The sequence below is a fragment of the Lissotriton helveticus genome, chromosome 4_1 (assembly GCF_964261635.1).
Source record: "Lissotriton helveticus chromosome 4_1, aLisHel1.1, whole genome shotgun sequence".
NCBI classification, from domain to species: Eukaryota; Metazoa; Chordata; class Amphibia; order Caudata; family Salamandridae; genus Lissotriton; species Lissotriton helveticus.
This window is the reverse complement of record NC_136063.1, coordinates 1,725,081,305-1,725,100,858: the sequence shown is the minus strand read 5'-3', so window position 1 is coordinate 1,725,100,858 and position 19,554 is coordinate 1,725,081,305.

Sequence of the window (19,554 nt, the reverse complement as noted above, 5' to 3'; positions counted from 1 at the left end):
GAACAGCGGGTGTGAATACACTGCTAGGCAGATTCCAGTTCCACAGAGTACACAGGGCATTGCGCGACCTACTAGGGGAAGACTTAGCGGAGCCCCCTGAGGTGAGTGAACTGACACATGTGATCAGAACTGAATACCCGCGCAAGATGATAACGACGTTTTACAAATTACTTATGTCGCACAGGGAAAACAGATACACAGTGGCCCGGCTAGCCTGGCAAAAGGACTTGCAACTCACAATAGATGACTCCATGTGGTCGTACTGCTGCCTGAACACTAGAAGGATTTCACTCCATGGCAGGCATCGGCTCATACATTTTAAGTATATAAACAGGACGTACTACACCCCTGAGCTACTTTGCAGATATGGCCTGCATGAGGAGGCCAACTGAGAAAGATGTCAGGCTCCAGCAGCCGACTTCTTTCATTTGGCGTGGCTATGCCCAGGGATGCAGGCATATTGGGTAGATATCTTTAAAGAATTGGGGGCAGTGATAGAGATGGACCTCACCCCCGAACCTGCGATGGCATTGCTAGGATACACTAAGAAGCTACCCAATTTGGTTAGACGGATGGTAGATATGGGGCTCCTTGTGGCCAAACGCAGAGTAGCACTCTGTTGGATGAAAGCCCCAGTACCGACACTCAGGCAATGGTCACATGATCTACTATACCACTGTACACAATTGGAAAACTACAATGAGTTGCTCCCCCCTCGTAGCCGTCCTAAAAAGTTTTGGGGATTATAAACCACTTACAGGCTGGGCAAGACAGAGGGGCGGGAGCGGGAAGAGGAGATGGTTGCCGAGGGGGGGCCACATGACATAGACTCGGGGAGGGGAGCAGAGTAGTAGGCAAATCTCTGCACACTCCGCGGCTGATCGGAGTTGACCAGCCCCCGTCTTCTCCCCTCCTAGTAAGAATTAAATAAAAAGACGTTAAAGAGAAAATGCACAGATCCCTGTGAGACGGCAAGGAAGAGGAGGATGGCAGCCCAGGGACGCTGCAGTCAAGGTAAGTCTTTATTATTTTACCTTTAATGTCTTTTTTATTTAATTTCTTACTAGGGAGGTTGGAGGCGGTTGGCGGAGGGGAGCAGAGTTCCATGGAGTTGGTTCCCAACTCCATGAACCTCAGCGTAGTCCCGCTCTGCCAGCTCCGCCAAGTGTTACTCTTCAGTACACTCATGGGCTGTGGATATAACAGAAAAAGGATGACCTGCTTTTTGAGGCCTGCTATGCTTGCTGAGCAGGATGACTGGACCTGCACCCATCATCCCAGTCTGAAGTGAATCCAAGGGTCACCTGACTGACCTCCTGTTCTGAGCCACAGGAACACAACAAGGTCCAGAAGCTCCCTATAACTGGCCAGCTGTCCTGCTAACCTGCTGCAACTAGACCTGCCTGGACATGTAACTGGACCTGCCTTAGCCCTGCTGGCCTCTGCTTGATTGAGTTCCTGATACCCAAGAGGTGCCTCCCAGGTCCTGGGCCCTCATTGGGGCATCAGTTGAGCTTTCTTTAGGAAAGGGAGAAATGCTGAAATTTTGGGCTCTTATTGACCCCAAACTGGCCTGTTCATACCAATATCTTGCAGGCTATGACAACCACCAACGCAAAGATTCAGAGAACATGATTCTTTGTGATTTAGTGACTGCTAGTGATAGTTTGAAGTGAGATCTGCTCTTCATGCTGCAGAGTCAACAGCTTATGGTGAGCTCCAATGTGATTCTCTCCAAATGACTATCCATGACTCCCAACAGGATATTTGTGCTATGCAACGACTTTCCTCAATGTCAGGCCTGCTCTTCGCGCCACAGTGTCCGTCATCAACACTTTCCCTGCTCCTCGTGGCCTTCAACTCCACAAACAAAACTTTTTGCATTGGACTTTAGAAGGTAATTTCTTCAGCAGGTCTAACCTGGTTGCTGTATCCTGCCCTGCTCCATCGAGTACGGCCTGATTTTGTGACTTCCACCTGGTTTCACATGACCAGAGAGCTGCCAGTGGCATTTTGTTTGTGTAGCGCTATAATTACCCGAAATCTTTAAAATTGCATTCCTCCAATTCCACTGATTGGATGTTTGTCACTTTGGTGTCAAATAATGATTTAAAATGTACTCTGTTTTTTTTAATTTGGTTTGGAATTTTGTTGCATAAATCTTTACAAATTGCCTCTAAGTTAAGCCTGACTTCTTTTGCGCCAAGCTACCTGAGGGTTAGTCATAGGTTAATTTAGTGAAATTTTGGTGGTTCACCTTGATGAGGATTCTGGTTGTTGCTTGATTAGTGTTTCATCCATGTCATCCAACAACCCCATTTCTCACACTACATAATTGTATTGTGACCTTTTTTTCTTTGTCCAGTTCAGTGTTTCATCGTCTAACTAATCAATGGGCTTGATAACAAGTGGTCCAGTGAATTATTGTCCCTCCATAAATACCTGTCAGTTTCAGCAAACCCATTTTGCACCACCACAGATCTATCATAACTGGAACCACATGTGCATCTGCAAAACCTTCAGAGAAGAGGACTGGGCCTCTGTCCTCCTTGTGCATTGGCCCGAGCACACCAGCAACTCGCTAAAAGCCATCAAGAACCTCAACATCTCAATCTCCGCATGCGCCTCATCCTAGCTCCACTCAAGCTCAACCCATTGTCAAGAACCCAACCACCGGCCAGCTGGTACACAGAGTAACTCAGGATGATGAAACACCACTACAAACAATTGGAGTGCAAATGGAGAACAAGTCAAGACACTACAGATAAAGACATCTTTAAATCAGCCCTAAGACGCTTCCACCAGTAGATAAGGAGCACTCATTGCACAGATCCTGCAGTATGCATTGAGACATACGCCAACAGCTGCGAGGGAATCTTCACCATAATCAGATTTTACCATGGTTCAGCAACAGCACCCCTTCACAAGACCTTTACTACAAGCTCTCAGAATTCTTCTGTAACAAAAGCACCTCCATATTTAAAGCAAATTTGACCCTCAACCAGACCCCTCATCATCGCAACTCAACTTTCCTCATGGCCGAAGAATGAGCACTGACCAGGTGGCCTCCCATCACCACTGCCGAAATTGCTGCTTTCTTGAAGATCATCCACTCTGGTGCCAATATGACCCTTGCTCCAACCACGCCTTCACCCAAGGTCTCCAGCCAATCAGAGAAACCCTAACACCCATCCTCAAGGCCTCCATTGACTAAGCCACATTCCCAGAAACCTGTAAACATGCCTCTGTCATGCCCCTACTCATGATATTGTCATCTGACCCAGCCATGCATTCCAACTACTCACCCATCTCACTCCTACTTTACACGGCAAAGGCCTTAGTGAAACTAATGAACCAATGCCTCCCGACCACCTCAGTAAAGACCAGCTCCTTAATGTCATGCAGTCCATATTCCGGCCCAACCACAGTACAGAAACTGCACTTCTCACCGCCACAGATGGCATCTGCAGGAAACATGGCAGCTCTCATTCTAATGGACTTCTCAGCAGCCTTTGAGACAAACAATCCATCTTTGTCAGGCACCTACACAAGATTGGCATTCATGGGACCACTCTCCTCTGGTGTTCCTTCTTAATGGATAGAACACAAGCTGTCAGCCTGCTACCTTACTCTTCAGAACCCCTCAAACTCATATTTGGAGTGCCTCAAGGTCGAATACTGTGCCCCACAACACATACATGATCCCTCTGTCAACGTCATCTGTGCACACAACATTAACATGCTCTCCTGCACCAAAAACACACAACTCATACGCTCTGTCTTGTACAAGACCCCCAACACAAGAAGTAAGTTCACCGCCTGTGGGACTGTAACATGCTCTCCTGCACCAAAAACACACAACTCATACACTTTGTCTTGGACAAGAGTGTCAACACAAGAAGTACGTTCACCGTCTGCGTGACTGAAGTTGCTAACCAGATTAAAGCCTGTCTCTCGCTCAACACTATAAGACAGAAGTAGTGGTCTCTGGCAAGAATACCTCACCATGGAACTCCAACTAATGGCAGCCTGAACTCGGACCCACACTCGGCACCTGCACCAGGAAACTTGGAATAAACATCACACCAAACTGGACATGACCGCTCAAGTTAACTGCTTCCACACCCTAAAGATGTTGAGAAAGATCTTCAAATGGCTCCCAAGCAATTCTAGAAAAACTGCCACTGAAACCCTAGTCACCAACAAGTTGGACTACGTGGACACCCACTATGCCCTGATCACCAAGCACCTCGCTAGATGACGATAAACCACCCAGAACATGCCAGATAGACTCATCCTCCTCAACCTTCCACATTACAGTACTCAGAATGCACCACACCTCGGAAAGCTCTACAGGCTCCCTATACACAAACGCACACATTTAAAAACTCCTCACACTTAAGGCACAACAGAACTTAATCCCCACTTACCTTCACCTACCACCAACCACCGAGAGACCTCCACTCCATAGCACTTCTACTCGCACACAACCAGTGCATACACAGAACCAGATCAGGAGGACAGGCCTTCCCTTACATTGCTCCTAAAGCACGGAATGACCTTCCACTGCACATCAGAGCCTCCCCTTCTCTATGTGAATTCAGCAAGAACCTGGTGATCTGGCTTTCAGCTAAACAACATACTAGAGGCAGGGCTAGCACACACACGTGCTCATCACCAGGGTACCCTCACAGGTGATAGTGTGCTTCACAAATACACGCAAAATAACCTGTTCACACAGAGATCTCAAAATATAAATGGTGTGATGTTTATCATACCAGGAAATTACTAGATGCACTAACATTTGCCCTTAAAATTACATTTTGGAAGGTCACACCTGCAGAATGTAACAAGGGAAAATGGCCCAATATTTACTGGTGCATGTAGATTTTTGTTCGGTAAGCACCTTAATCCATATATTATTGCGCAAAAAGTCAGAAAAAGTGATAATCCTAGCACCTTATAAATTCCGAACATCTTAGTATTGGAATTTATCGCCTCTGACATGGGCCACTTGTAATAATGTCCTCTTTATTTTGGGACCAAAGAATACCACTGCCATTTTTTTTAAACAGTTCACCACCAGCGCCTTTTTGATTAAATATGTGTAGAGTAGCTAGGGATCTTTGAATCCCAATACTGTCTGATTGAGAGAAATGATTTGATCTGTGTATTGTAGAATGTTTATCTGAATCGAACCCAAATTCGGTTAAAGGATCCCACTTGACAAATCATACCACATATCTGATGATATGATGCTTATGTTCAAAGAATATGCAGCAACTCTGAAATGTATTCATTCCTAAGGACCCAGGGCAGGAACCTCCATTATATTTTCATAAGCAAGTACCAAAACCTGAAACACACTTTTGTTTAGTGAAGCGAAGACTTGATGGAATGACATATATAATCAAGGTGTCACTTTAAAGAAATACGTCAAGCAGAAGCAGTGAATGTGTATAGAGACATGCCTTGAGTATATGTGTGTGTGGATGCATGGACACATGCACATGAGTGTCTAAGGGTAGGGTTGGGTTTGCTGGTGTGCGGGTGTATGTATAAGGAAAACTGTCTGGCTACTAATAACTCCCCTTTAAATGGAACCCAGACCTTCATAGTTTTCCTCCTTCTCCCATGATCAAAATCTTAATGAACAAGGACCCACAAAGAGACCGCAACAATAATTTGTTACTGTTCCATGTTGACCACATCCAACTTTCCCTTGCAGATTCTCAATAGTTCACAAAGCACAGTCGGAGGCTTTTTTTGTCTGTGTTTATTTGATTGTATGTCTAGAGATATCAAAAACCTTTTGTTAAGAGTACAGAATGAACGGAGAAGTGTGGCTCAATGGTTAGAGCGGCAGACCCTGATGCAGAGGTCTGGCCCTGGACCAGGGTTCAATTCCTGCTTCAGCGGGTCTTGGGCTCAATTTCCTCGGACCTGATAATTCTCGCCTCGGTGCCTATTCTAATTATGGGTCCCACTCTGCAACTCTGGGCAATAGCTTGCTTAATCTCCACAATGGCCCCAACAGCACTGGGATGCCTGGCTTCACCTTGTGGTGCCCAGGAGTGGACATTTCAGAGGGAAAAGCCAGGAAGGGTTCCACAGTGGTATGCGTTACAGTGTCAGGACACCACAGTTGGGCTATAAGTGCGCTTTACAAGTACAAATCTCATTTAATTTCATTTCAACGCAAAATGAATAAAGAAAGGCAGTATCACACCCTTCTTCAGTCATTGATGTGGATCAGCACTTGTTTGAAGACCATTTAATTCACATTTCAGATCAGCTCAGAGGAGTATTTCTTTTCCATGACCAGGCTATTGGTCGCAAATTGCAGTAATTGTGAAAAAATCACAAGCCATTTTAGGAACTGCAGCAGCTGGTGAATATTTGCTGCATACAGAAGACATCTTGAAAAGTGACGATTCCCTCACTAAAACCAACACTAAATGCATGATAATAAAATGCTTACTTGAAGTAAGATCTAAACAATTATGCAAATGAAATATCATATATATCAGGTGTCATTTTTCAAGAAAATGTTTTTGGGGTGCAATTGGCTGCTACATAGAATAGAAAATAAATATTCTTGCAATCTTTAACTTAACAAGTGCTATAGTACATATATGCATCCATATATATCCATTATACTTCAAGTAAGCAGGTAACACTTACACTTTTTAAGCATGTTCTTCATTTGTTTAGCATCGCTGCAGACCACATTCCGCACGTGAGTGCTTGTATTCAGTTTCTTTTAATACGTGTACCAGGTCTTCAGTGAGAGTTTGACCATAGGTTATTCTCCATATTGTACTTGGTAATTGCAGACCAGGCCAATCTAGCTCTAGGATGGCCACCCTAAAATTTAAGTTGACTGTTGTTGGGGACACGCTGCTCTCTGTGCGCTGCTCTTGACCTCCTGGGGACCCCTCTCCACTATCTGCCTGAAATTATGTTGCAGGGGGAGTACCCTGAGCAACCCTGATCACCAGGCCGCATCTGAGATTGGCGCCATCGCAGAACGGCACTGCTGGGTACCACAAGTCCCACAATCTTGGGGATTAGCCCTATTTAAGTCAGAGGGAGTCCATCTGTGCTGGGGACGCGCTGTTTTCTGTGTGCTGCTCTTGACCTGCTGGGGGCCACTTTGGTCTATCTGCCTGAACTTCTGATGCTGGGCGAGTACCCTTTGTGATCCTGATCACCCAGCCTCATCTGTGAGCGACCGCTGGGGACCAGGAGTCCCACGATCTCCTGCTGGGCTACACCTGAGCACCATTAGCTCTATTTAAGTCAGAGGGAGTCCTGCTGTGTGGGATGTACCGAGGTCGAGCCTGAGCCTATGACGAGCCCATCTGTGCCAGTCCGCAGCCGTACAAGGCTGGACTGGACCACCCCTCTAACAGCCATTGTGGTAACTTCATCCAGATAACGCAGGTTAGGGTCTATATTCTGTTTCTCACTAATATGGGCAAACATTAAGTGAATGGTCGTCCTACGTAACAATACAGACTCACAAACATTGATTCTACGCCTGAGAGAGCGATCAGGGTTGTAAGTAGCGAAATTGCAATAACTGACGAAGACTATCCTTGGAGCATGGGCGCACTCTGTTCGACATAGTTGAGAACACTAAACATTGCATAACTGAGACACCAAGGCTAACCCCAGAAGCACTGAGTAAAGTCAATGGAGAATTAATTGACACACAAAGCCCAAAGCCCACTATTCATACTAATGATGCAGTCAGGAGAACAAATACTCGTAGTCACCATGTTCGCTCCAACACTATTGGCTCCAATTCGTCCTTGGAATCTGTAGTAAAATGCAAAAAAACTAGCAACGACGCCCCGCAAAGAAAAACCCAAGCCAAACATGCGGCTGCTGGGAGGGGGCAAGACAAAACACTGTTAGGTGATACTCAAGCAGACTAAATGCGTAATCTGATTATAGAGATCCTGGAGAGCCAATTGGGACCCATAAAGGAGGGTTTGGCAGTAATTGTAGGGCACCCAGCTAACATGCTTAAACCTTGTGTTGCTTCCAATTGGTCCTTCAGTACTCAATGGGATTCAATCAACAGTGCCCCTCGCCAAAAGTCTATGATGGCGGGACTGAGTCAATCCTACCCGGACAACTCCTTCACTCAGAACGGGTCACAGTCCGAACCCGGAGGCAGTGCTGTGGTTTCCCTAATGAAAGACCCGAAGCAAGGGAGGCATTGATATTTCTTAACCCCACAATTGTCCCCGCTCTGTACCAGTAAAGCAGGTCGAAGTGCCCACTGCTTAGTGGAAGGACCGGGTTAAAGTCAACAAGTCCAGCACAACTGTTTTAAATTTACCACCGGAATCCTATCTGTACTTCCTAATAATTGCAGAAGTGACCCCCGAATAGCGACCAAACTCAGTCATGGGAAACAGGCTGGAAATAGGGTTGTTCATAGGTTGGGGGCAAATAGAAACCTTGACATTGCAGAGGGGCATGCGATTATAATCGTTAGGCGGGCTAGCTGGCTTGGCTCTACTTCAACGACATTTCTAGCGACTGTATCATCGTCAATTTCAGGTGCCCTAGTACCCTGAGGAGACTACTGAGTACCAACCTTGCAAAGCCATTTACAAGACATAACATTGTTATACTTCCTCTGGGTTACTTGTGCATGCCCCCCAGTTTAACTAAACAACCTTCTCTGCCTGTTTACCAGCTTGATCCCTTAACTGGCGGCATAATACAGTCTATGTATCTTTTTGTGTCTTGAATTTCAGCATGGTAAATGAGATTTTGCAAATACTGTATTGTATTCTTTTTATGCACGCTTTTATGGTTGATCTGCAACCAAATAAAGTATATTGAAATTGAATGTTGTCGGTCTCATCACACTATAACCACACACATGCCTTTCTGTGTGCTAAAACATTGGATGTCAGATGAGACCTTCCTGAATGTCTTAAATCACCATTGCCTTTTTCCTCTGCCTACTTCTTGGGAGAGTATGATGCTACCACACGTCGAGCTGGAGCTCCTGCACAGCAGCAGACTTAATGATGCTACCGTTCACCAGATCTCATCATCCTGCAGGAGGGGGTTGTCTGCACCCTCTTCTCTGGCTGCAAAGGTGCTCACTGTGCTTTCCTGAACAAAAGCGCTGTACTTAAATGCTGCCTTTACAATGTGGAATCTTTGCAAAAATACTGTTTAGCATAATGACATTGTTATGCATGGCTCGCGTAGGAAGCCTCTACCATTTACCACAGGTTCCAAATCTGGTAACTTACTGCTTTGATGTAGCAACTGTTGACAAAAAACCTGTCACCTAATGTTACTAGATCATAAGGGCCTTCCAGGCCGGATTCACATGACTCTCCAAAAGCCGGTGGGAGTGGTGCTCCGTCTCTTCTTTGACTGAAACCAGAAAGTGCAGCTGAAGGAGGGGGAAGAAGGCAGGGAAGTTGGCGATGGTTGCTTAAGGATGGAGGTAAGGTATTTATTTCACATTTGGGTCAGGGAGGAGAGGCCATGTTATGTATGGTTTACCCATTACTCCTCTGCTCCTGTGTAGCAGCTGAAATCAGGAACTGATAACATTAGGAGCTAAATATAATATAATATTATAGATGTGTAAAAAGTAAATTAAGTGGATACATTTCACTTCAGGGTTCTTAGTGACATCAGACAACTCGAGCTACCTTCTTGTTGTCTATTTGATGTCACTCTGAACTTCCCTGTAATTCACTGTTACACAACTATAATTCTATCTATGTTGTATGTAGCATGCCACTTATACAATCATCATGCTTCCATTTTGATGCAATGTTTGGCAATTGAGGAAGAATGATGACATGCACACCATGCTCTGCACCTTTGAGACCCTTACATGTATTGACCACCTATGGGGAAGATGGCCATCCACTACGTTAGAGGCATCTTGCCATTCAGTAGGAATGTTTTTCATTTTTCCACCTATGGATTATGTCCAAATACCTTGCCATTGATAGTTTGCTTATGGGTAGAAATGTATTTTTAATGTTTACTTATGCTGCTCTTTTAATTACCTTAAATTTGAGAAGGAGCAATGCTTTATAAAAGTGTGTTCATTATGAAATATGAATGCAGTTGCAGACAGAGACATTCACAAGAGTTGGCAAATAAAAGCCAGACTTATTGACTTTGCAAATGCACGTTTTTTAATCTTTTGTGTTTGCTTGACAAATGGAATGTCCACTTGTGCCCAGTGAAAATAATAATACTCTTTATTAATTGGTTTAAAAAAACATTTACAATTTAAAACATGACAAAATTGAACAATAAAAATGACTGTGATAAATGTTAAAAACTGTGGATTTAAAATTACTTAAAATTAAGGGGGCCATTATGGGCTAATAATGTTCTAATGAAGGACATCGCTCTGGATTTCTTATAGTCTCTGATTTGATTGTTGAGTCTATTAACTTAGCTGCCATGCTATGATGAGGAGGATTTTGATGTGATTGTGGCTTCCAGTAGTTTTGATGCTCTTTGGACGAATTTCGTAATCCCAATGTTTAGCTTGGTATTGTCAGGGTTAAAAGCGGCCATTATTGCTTGGCGGCAAGATCGAACTCCCAACATAATGCATTGGCCTCGCAGAAGTGACCGTCTGGCCGTGAGCAGTGCACGGCATGCACAGACGATGTGTTCCATTGTTTCAGAATGATAGCCACATAACCTGCATTCGGTGCTACTACCCGGCCGGCGCCATTCGGGAAGGTTCTTCAGAAAGGGCCATTCACCCATCCTCAGGGCTAAAAACTTGTGTTTCCAATAAAGTGCGTATGTGCTTGATAGAGCGGCTGAACACCCGCTTTAAAATGAGAGATTACAGCTCAAGCGTGTCTCCTCTTTGACAGTATTGCCCTGTCCTAGTGAAAAGACCACAATCTAAAGTTTTTTTGAATGGCGGTCTTTAACACCGGGTGAGAGGGGTTTATATCCCAGAGGTCTTTCGCACCTAGTAGCTGTAAACTGCGATCCAAGAGTTGCCGGTGCTTGTGGCTGGTCTGACTTTTCTGTCTTTCCTGCCATAGTCCGGCCTCCAAGGAACCCTCCCCGGCATGGCACAGTCTGTGAAATAGTTTAATGAATGCGCCTGCCTCCACTCCATGTTGATCTTGAAGTCCCAGTTCGAGTCTCACTTGGGTTGACGAGGCAGATTTTGACAACCAAAAGGCTCTTTTAAACATTTTTGTTGTTAACTTGTTAATTAATATACTGGTTGTGCCCTTGGTGATCTCGTGTCCATACGTCATTTTGTTGATTACTTTAGCTTTCATTACTTTCAGAATGGGAGTTAGGCTGGGACCTAGTAGCTGTTTTGCCAATTTTGCAGCGGCCACTTCTAACGACAGGGCTTTAGTTTTCAACGCTTCTTTGTGCTTGATAAAAGTACCTCTTGGGTCAAGAAAGATGCCCAAGTATTTATAACTGGGGGTTGATTCTAGCTTTGTTTTGTTGAAGTACCACCTTTCTAAAGACCTTTTTTGCTTCCCAAAAGATATGTTTTTTGTTTTTGACTGGTTAAGCTCTAGATAGTTTCTTGTTGTGTAGGGAAGCAGTTCATCCAGTAGCCTCTAGAGACCCACTTGTGTGTGACTTAACAACACCAAATCATCGGCGTAAAGCAAATTGGTGATGCGGGTCCCGTCTAGTTGAGGAGGGTGACAGTTTACACTGTGGAGAACTGGAGAAAGGTCAGATATAAACACATTTTTAAGAAGTGGGGCCAATACCCAACCTTGTTTGACGCCAGTTTCGGTTTGAATCTTCCTGGAGATGGGACAGCCATCACCAAGCTTGATTCTTATCCATGTTTCCGTGTGGAGTTGGATTATTTCTTGAAGAAGAGGCTGGGGTATGCCCCACGATTTTAGTTTCTGCCGTGACAGCCCCCGGGCACACGGTCTAAGGCCGCTTTGAAGTCTACCAAGCAACAGTGCAGCTGGATATGTTGGACTGTCGCTTTCTCGATCAGGACTGTTAGCGTTAACAGATTGGTTGTGATACCGGTGTTAACCACAAAGCCCGTCTGATTAAAAGGAAGGCGCGCGGTTGTTTCAGCCCAGGCCTGTAGCTCCTCCAATAGAATATTTGCATAGCACATAGACTCCATGTCGAGAAGTGCAACCAATTGGTAATTTTTTGGCTCGTTTCTCTTCCCACTTTTGAAGATTGGGTGAAATATTGCACCTCGCAAGGACTCTGGGACCTTTTTATTTAAACTACAATAGAAAAACAAGGGGTCAGGTATTCTGACCATAGGCTGACATCGGATTTAAACATGGCTTGAGGGAGGCCATTCTGTCACGATGTCAATGACTACGTACCACTAACCTCTGAGAGATGTCAGCAGGAACGATGGATAGACGTTATTCCCAGTGTAAAACAAAACACAGCTATGTATTTATGCCCCCTGGGGAAAAGGGAAGTGGATAAAATAATAAAGGCCGTCCCAGAGAGGCTTCTGGACGTATGTTCGGTTTTCGTCCACCCACACTCACGCAGGTCTCTAAGAACCCCCAGTAGCACTGCAGATGAGGAAAGAACAAGAAACCATTGGTTAGGGACCTATTAAGCACACAGGAGTTAGATAACCAAACATTCATTCATGAAGATACTAACTGATGTGGCGGACTTGGAACTCAAGGAAGTATCTCTTGAATCAATCCGAATAGTGCCGGAGCAATCCGTGTGGTTTCAAAGAAGACCTCAAAATCAGCAAGGGTAAACTATTCAGGAGTCCAAAATCAGCAAGGTAATCATAAAAAGGCAAAATCAGCAAGGAAAACAGAAAAAGGCAAAATCAGCAAAGGCAAGAGTAACACCACGGGCTCCGTGTGTGAAGGCGCCTCTTAGTACAGCACGTACCGGTACCGGTACTGAAGGGTCCAAAGAAAAGTATTCCACAAGAAAACACTCCTGTGACGGAGACGACAACGCGCTCCTGCGCGGGTCTCACAAAAGTCACGGAGTAGCGAGACAGCCCGTCTTATAAAGTGCGGGTACTCACAAGGCAACTGGAAGTAGTTGTAGTCTCTGCAACAGTATCTCAAAGGGCTGCAACGGACGAGGCCGGGGGAAAACGAACAAAGTACTTGGAAATTCTCGAGGGAACAAGAGATGGCTCCGTCGCTCGATCAAAATGGATCCGGATTGACAAGCCCAGAGCAGCGACCTCGGAAGGGCTTTGTAGACACGGCGCTTCCGAGTCTATTCTCACTGCGCCTCTGGGAACTGTAGTTCCGCATACGCCAGGCTCCCTCTGGTGGCGGTTTGAGGATACGACGTCGTCTGACAGACATGACACACGCTGTAAATCCCCTTCCTTTCCTGGCACCCCACGTAATCGCTACAGAGCCCCCTCTCGAGGACCGACGTCCCGGCGGTCGACCAGGCCTGCCAGGATTCGCAGCATGAAACTGTTCCACCAACAGAGGGCAATGCATGTTGGCTGAAGGTTCCCAGGTCCTGTCCTCCACCCCAAACCCTTTCCACGCTACCAGGTACTGCAACCTCCCACGAGACAGACGGGAATCCAGAATCTCCTCCACCTCATACTCCTCATCACCGTCAATATCAATGGGGCCAGGCCATGAGGGAAGACGCATACCCACCCGACAGGGCCGAAGCAGGGACACATGAAACACGGGGTGGATCCGCCAAGAAAGGGGGAGTGACAAACGGACAGCCACAGGGTTCACTAACCCCTCAATCCCAGACACAGCGACTTTTACGTCTTCGAGGAAGTCTTGTGTCAACACAAACGCCAGCGTCGGCTCCGGAAAAGCCGAGGGAGAAAGGATAGTGGGAGGAACTGTATCAAGTTCCTGAGAAGGTTCTGTGTGGTCGACCCTGCGGGATAGAGCATCAGCCTTGCCGTTTTGGGGTCCGGGTCTGAATTTGATGATAAAATCGTAATCCGAGAAAAAGAGTGACCACCTTAGTTGCCTTGGTGTTAATGCTCTTGCAGTTTTAAGAAATAAAAGATTCCTATGATCTGTGTACATCTCAACCGTATGAAGAGCTCCCAACAAGTGATGCCTCCATTCTTCACATGCCCATTTAATAGCCAGCAATTCTTTGTCTGTGATAGAGTAGTTCACCTCACATGGCGTAAGTTTTCTGGAATAGTAAGCCACCGGATGTAGTTGTCCCATATCTGGCTGGCGTTGGGACAATACCCCTACCAACGCGTACTGTGAGGCGTTTGTCTCCACCACAAACGGCAAATTGGGATCTGGATGACGCAGAATGGGTGCTTGGGTGAAACGCGTTTTCAATGTTTCAAAAGCTTGATTTGCCTCTGGAGTCCAGTCAAACTGTACGTTCTTTCTCAACAGTCTTGATATAGGAGTGATGATGCGAGAAAAGTCTTTAATGAATCGCCTGTAATAATTAGCAAACCCCAGGAAACTCTGCACGGACTTGACATGGTTGGGGGCTTTCCACCGGGTTATAGCTTCTACTTTGCTCATGTCCATTTGGAATCCCTGGGCATTGATGACATATCCCAGAAAAGCCACTTCGTTGACATGAAACAGGCATTTGTCTAATTTGGCAAAGAGGAAATGTACGCGAAGGCGATCCAGGACCGTTTTAACATGGCAAACGTGTTCTTGTGGGTTGCGTGAATAGACCAGAATATCATCGATATATACGATGCAGATGGTTTCCAGAAGTCCTCGTAGTACTTCATCCATGAAGTACTGGAAGGCGGCAGGGGCGTTACATAGCCCGAAAGGCATTACTTGGTATTCAAATAAGCCGAACTTTGTGCGAAAGGCGGTTTTCCACTCATCACCTGGTTTTACTCGTACCAGGTGATAGGCTCCTCGGAGGTCCAATTTGGTGAACACATGTGCCCCTCAGAGCTGATCCAAAAGTACTGGTATGAGGGGCAAAGGGTATCTATTTTTTATAGTCACCTTATTTATAGACCTGTAGTCTATACACGTTCGGAGTTCGTCGCAATCCTTTTTCGAAATAAAGAAGAGCGGAGATGAAGCAGGGGAGGTGGAATGACGAATAAACCCCGAGGCAAGATTTTCCTCCAAATACGTTTTCAGGTAACGTGTTTCAGGCTCTGTGAGGGCGTACACTCGACTGCAGGGAATATCCACCCCTGGAACAAGATCTATACGACAGTCGTAGGGTCTGTGAGGTGTTAACTGGGTTGCTTTTCGTTTGTCGAAGACATCCTGATATTCCGAGGAGGCTCCAGGAAGAGCGGTGGCACAGCAATACCTTTCTTCTGTACATCCCTGGGCAAGAAGAGTTGCCTGTGTTTCGTTGGTTTCTTTGGGAGTATATGGAGGGCGGCAATGTTCTCTACAGTACGGTGATGTTAAAGACACTGAACGCTCTGACCATTTAACGACTGGATCATGTAATGTTAACCAGGGCATACCAAGAATCAGGCGAAACTGGGGAGCGTCAATTATATCGAATTGTATGATTTCGTAATGATTCGCACCGATGAACATAGTCAGGGGTACAGTGTGAAACCTAACAGGACCAGATGTCAGTGCCTTTCCGTCCACTGCTTTCACCATTTCGGGGATTCTTTTCTTCTCGTAGGGAACGCCCATCTTCCAGGCATACTGTTGATCGATGAAATTCCCTGTGGCCCCAGAGTCTAATAAGGCAGACACTGTAAGAGAGTTGTCCTCGGTAATCCTCAAGGAGACATTGATGTTCATGTGAGCCACTGAAGTTTGCATGGTATTGGCTAGGTACAATGGGATCTTTTCTTCTTCTTCTAAACCCAAGACGGAGACCCCGTCCGGACTTGGGCCCTTCAGTTTTCCGACTCCTGTGTAACTGCGACTTGTCTTCGGGGGCCCATACTAGGGTTAGTCGTTTTTCCCCTAGCTCGACACTCTCTAATGAAGTGGCCACTTTTCCCACAGTAGTGACACAACTTTTGTTGGCGTCTTTTCTCTCTTTCTTCAAGAGTCAGAGGCCCCGAACTCCCCCAATCTGCATGGGCTCAGATCCTGTCCCATTTTTGGAAAAGTCCTCGGGAGGAGGACGAGACTTTGGAAAGTAAGAACGTATTTCCCCTCGATTCTTGTCTCCTTTTCTGTCTTGTACTCTGTGGTCAAGCTGTACAGCAAGATCAATCATCTCTTCACATGTTTTGGGTAATTGAACCACTTGTGAGAGGACGTCCTTCAACTCCCCACGTAATCCTTGGTAGAACAGAGTGGTTCGTTTCTCTGGAGGCCATTCTGTTTCCACGATCAGACGATTAAAGGTGGTAATGTAAGTCAACAAATCTTGTGACCCTTGACGGAGAGTAATCAATTCGCGGTCGAGGGACCGCATATGCGTTTTCCGATCGAACAGTTTCCTCATTTCAATACAGAAATCTTGGAAGTTGTGTAGGACTGGATCATTCCTTTCCATCAGAGGTATTGTCCAACTGGCCGCATTGCCCCCCATATATGACATCATGAACGAGGTTTTTGATGCATCATCCACAAAAATGGTAGGTTTGCAAAGGAAATGGAGCCTACACTGGTTGAGGAATGTTTCGAATTTCTTGGTGTCCCCATAGAAACGCTCAGGAGGAGCTAAGGGTATTCCAGGATTCTGAATAACATGGACTGTGGGAACAGGACCCGGAGAGGAGGGACTGGAGGTTTGGGGAGCAAAGAACCCACCCCCCAAAGATGCCCCATCCGGGGTTTGTGAGGGAGGGGGAAGCGTTCCTTCTCTGATATAACACTTCCCTTTCCTGACAATGCCAGCCACCTCTCGTCTAAGTGAACCTACTTCATTTCTTAGATCATGGTTCTCCTGTCGTGTGGCATGTACTTCCTGCTGGAGAGCGGATAGACTCTCCAGCAAGGAAGCCAACACAGTATTTGTATCCATCGCTCGGGCTGAAGGAAAATCGTGGGCTTGTCAATCTGTCACGATGTCAATGGCTACGTACCACTAACCTCTGAGAGATGTCAGCAGGAATGATGCATAGACGTTATTCCCCCCTCTTCTCCAGAACGCACAACACACAGTGTAAAACAAAACACAGCTATGTATTTATGCCCCCTGGGGAAAAGGGAAGTGGATAAAATAATAAAGGCCGTTCCAGAGAGGCTTCTGGACGTATGTTCGGTTTTCGTCCACCCACACTCACGCAGGTCTCTAAGAACCCCCAGTAGCACTGCAGATGAGGAAAGAACAAGAAACCATTGGTTAGGGACCTATTAAGCACACAGGAGTTAGATAACCAAACATTCATTCATGAAGATACTAACTGATGTGGCGGACTTGGAACTCAAGGAAGTATCTCTTGAATCAATCCGAATAGTGCCAGAGCAATCCGTGTGGTTTCAAAGAAGACCTCAAAATCAGCAAGGGAAAACTATTCAGGAGTCCAAAATCAGCAAGGTAATCATAAAAAGGCAAAATCAGCAAGGAAAACAGAAAAAGGCAAAATCAGCAAAGGCAAGAGTAACACCACGGGCTCCGTGTGTGAAGGCGCCTCTTAGTACAGCACGTACCGGTACCGGTACTGAAGGGTCCAAAGAAAAGTATTCCACAAGAAAACACTCCTGTGACGGAGACGACAACGCGCTCCTGCGCGGGTCTCACAAACGTCACGGAGTAGCGAGACAGCACTCACAAGGCAACTGGAAGTAGTTGTAGTCTCTGCAACAGTATCTCAAAGGGCTGCAACGGACGAGGCGGGGGAAAACGAACAAAGTACTTGGAAATTCTCGAGGGAACAAGAGATGGCTCCGTCGCTCGATCAAAATTGATCCGGATTGACAAGCCCAGAGCAGCGACCTCGGAAGGGCTTTGTAGACACGGCGCTTCCGAGTCTATTCTCACTGCGCCTCAGGGAACTGTAGTTCCGCATACGCCAGGCTCCCTCTGGTGGCGGTTTGAGGATACGACGTCGTCTGACAGACATGACACACGCTGTAAATCCCCTTCCTTTCCTGGCACCCCACGTAATCGCTACACATTCGGGCCTGGGGCTCCTTCGGCTCTAGCTTTCGTTATGAGGCGCGAGATCTTGTTTTTTAAGGCGTCAGGAGTCTCCTTGGGCTCTAGTGGGGTATTGTTCCTTTTCGTTGATTCCTTGTGTGTCGGATCTTCAGGGCAAGCTCGCCTCGAGCACTCCAGTCCTGGGGGGGAGATCATAGGGTTTACAGGGCTGGAGGAATTGGTGCAAGCTTCGTTTATGTTGGTGTCTCCAAAGTGGAGAGATAAAAACTTACTCCAAATGGCTTCGCTAATGTTTGCACTGCCATACCCACTTGTACTTTGTTTGCTCCTATTTACAAGAGACCAGAATTGCTTTGGGTTAGGATTTTTACTTTCATAGTTGAGCTTCAGCCAGAATTTATCCGAGGTCGCAAGTTTTTCCTTTTGTGTAGAGATTCTAAAAGCTGCGTGGGCTTGCTTGTAGTTATTGAAGTTGTTTTTATTATGGGTTCTTTCTTGATAAACGAATGCTCGGTTCCTCTTGGTTCTTAATTTCTTTGTGGCTTTTGAGAGATTTGGTTTCTCGGGCCCATCCTGATTGGCAATTCATTGAGAAGAAGGTTTGTAATAGAGGTCCAGCCACTAACAACATGAGTATTTAGCTCTAGGGCTCTGCTTTTTTTCCATTAGAGATGGGGCCATGGAATCTGACCACTTTATCTGCTTTAGGTCTTCTGTGTGGCTGCCTAAGTGGGTATGAGCCAATTCTTGATAGTGTGGAGTGCTGGTGGATAGTGTTATTATTTGTGCCGGTGGTCACTCTCTCCTTATGGTGCAATTTGATAACTCTTGATCCAGGGCAGTATTTCTCTACTCCCTAGAGTAAAGTCCAAAAACCAGAAGGATCTGCCATCTGACTGGGTCCATGCGGGCGGGATGTCGGTGAGGAGGCGCCCATTCAATAAGGTAAAGCTGCTGAACTCCATTGCCACATATTCGCCCAATGTTGAAGATTTATTTCCAACAGGAATTGACTGGGGTGCAAAGTGTGGAGGGACTCTTGGGGGGTCAGGTCCTGTGTCGTCGGCACGATTGCAGTAGAGATTGGTATTGAAATCACCTGAAATGATACTTGGTGTGCTGCCAAACTTGCCAATTAGGTCACAGATGGAGTTAATCAAGCTCTTCATTTTGGTTTTTTCTTTGTGGTGCAGGGGGAGATATAGACGTTGAGGATGAGCAGCTGAACTTCCCAGAATTATTCCAGAGAGCCAATCCTCTTCAAATTTAATCTGTTTGATGCATTTGGATAATTTTGTTGATACGTAGATCGAGAGACCGCCACTTGGTCTACCGAACTTGGACTGCCTGGTGACGGGTGTCATAAACTCCAGGAAGCCCACTATTGGGATACTTTCTCCTGCCCATGTTTCCTGTAAAGGTTGAATGTCATATTCTTTTAGAAAGTCCAGGATGGAAGCAGATTGTTTTTCCTGCCCAAATCCATTGATGTTCCAGGAGCACATTGTTAGTCCATAATTAATGGTGGTTCAATCAGTCTGGTTTCTGGAT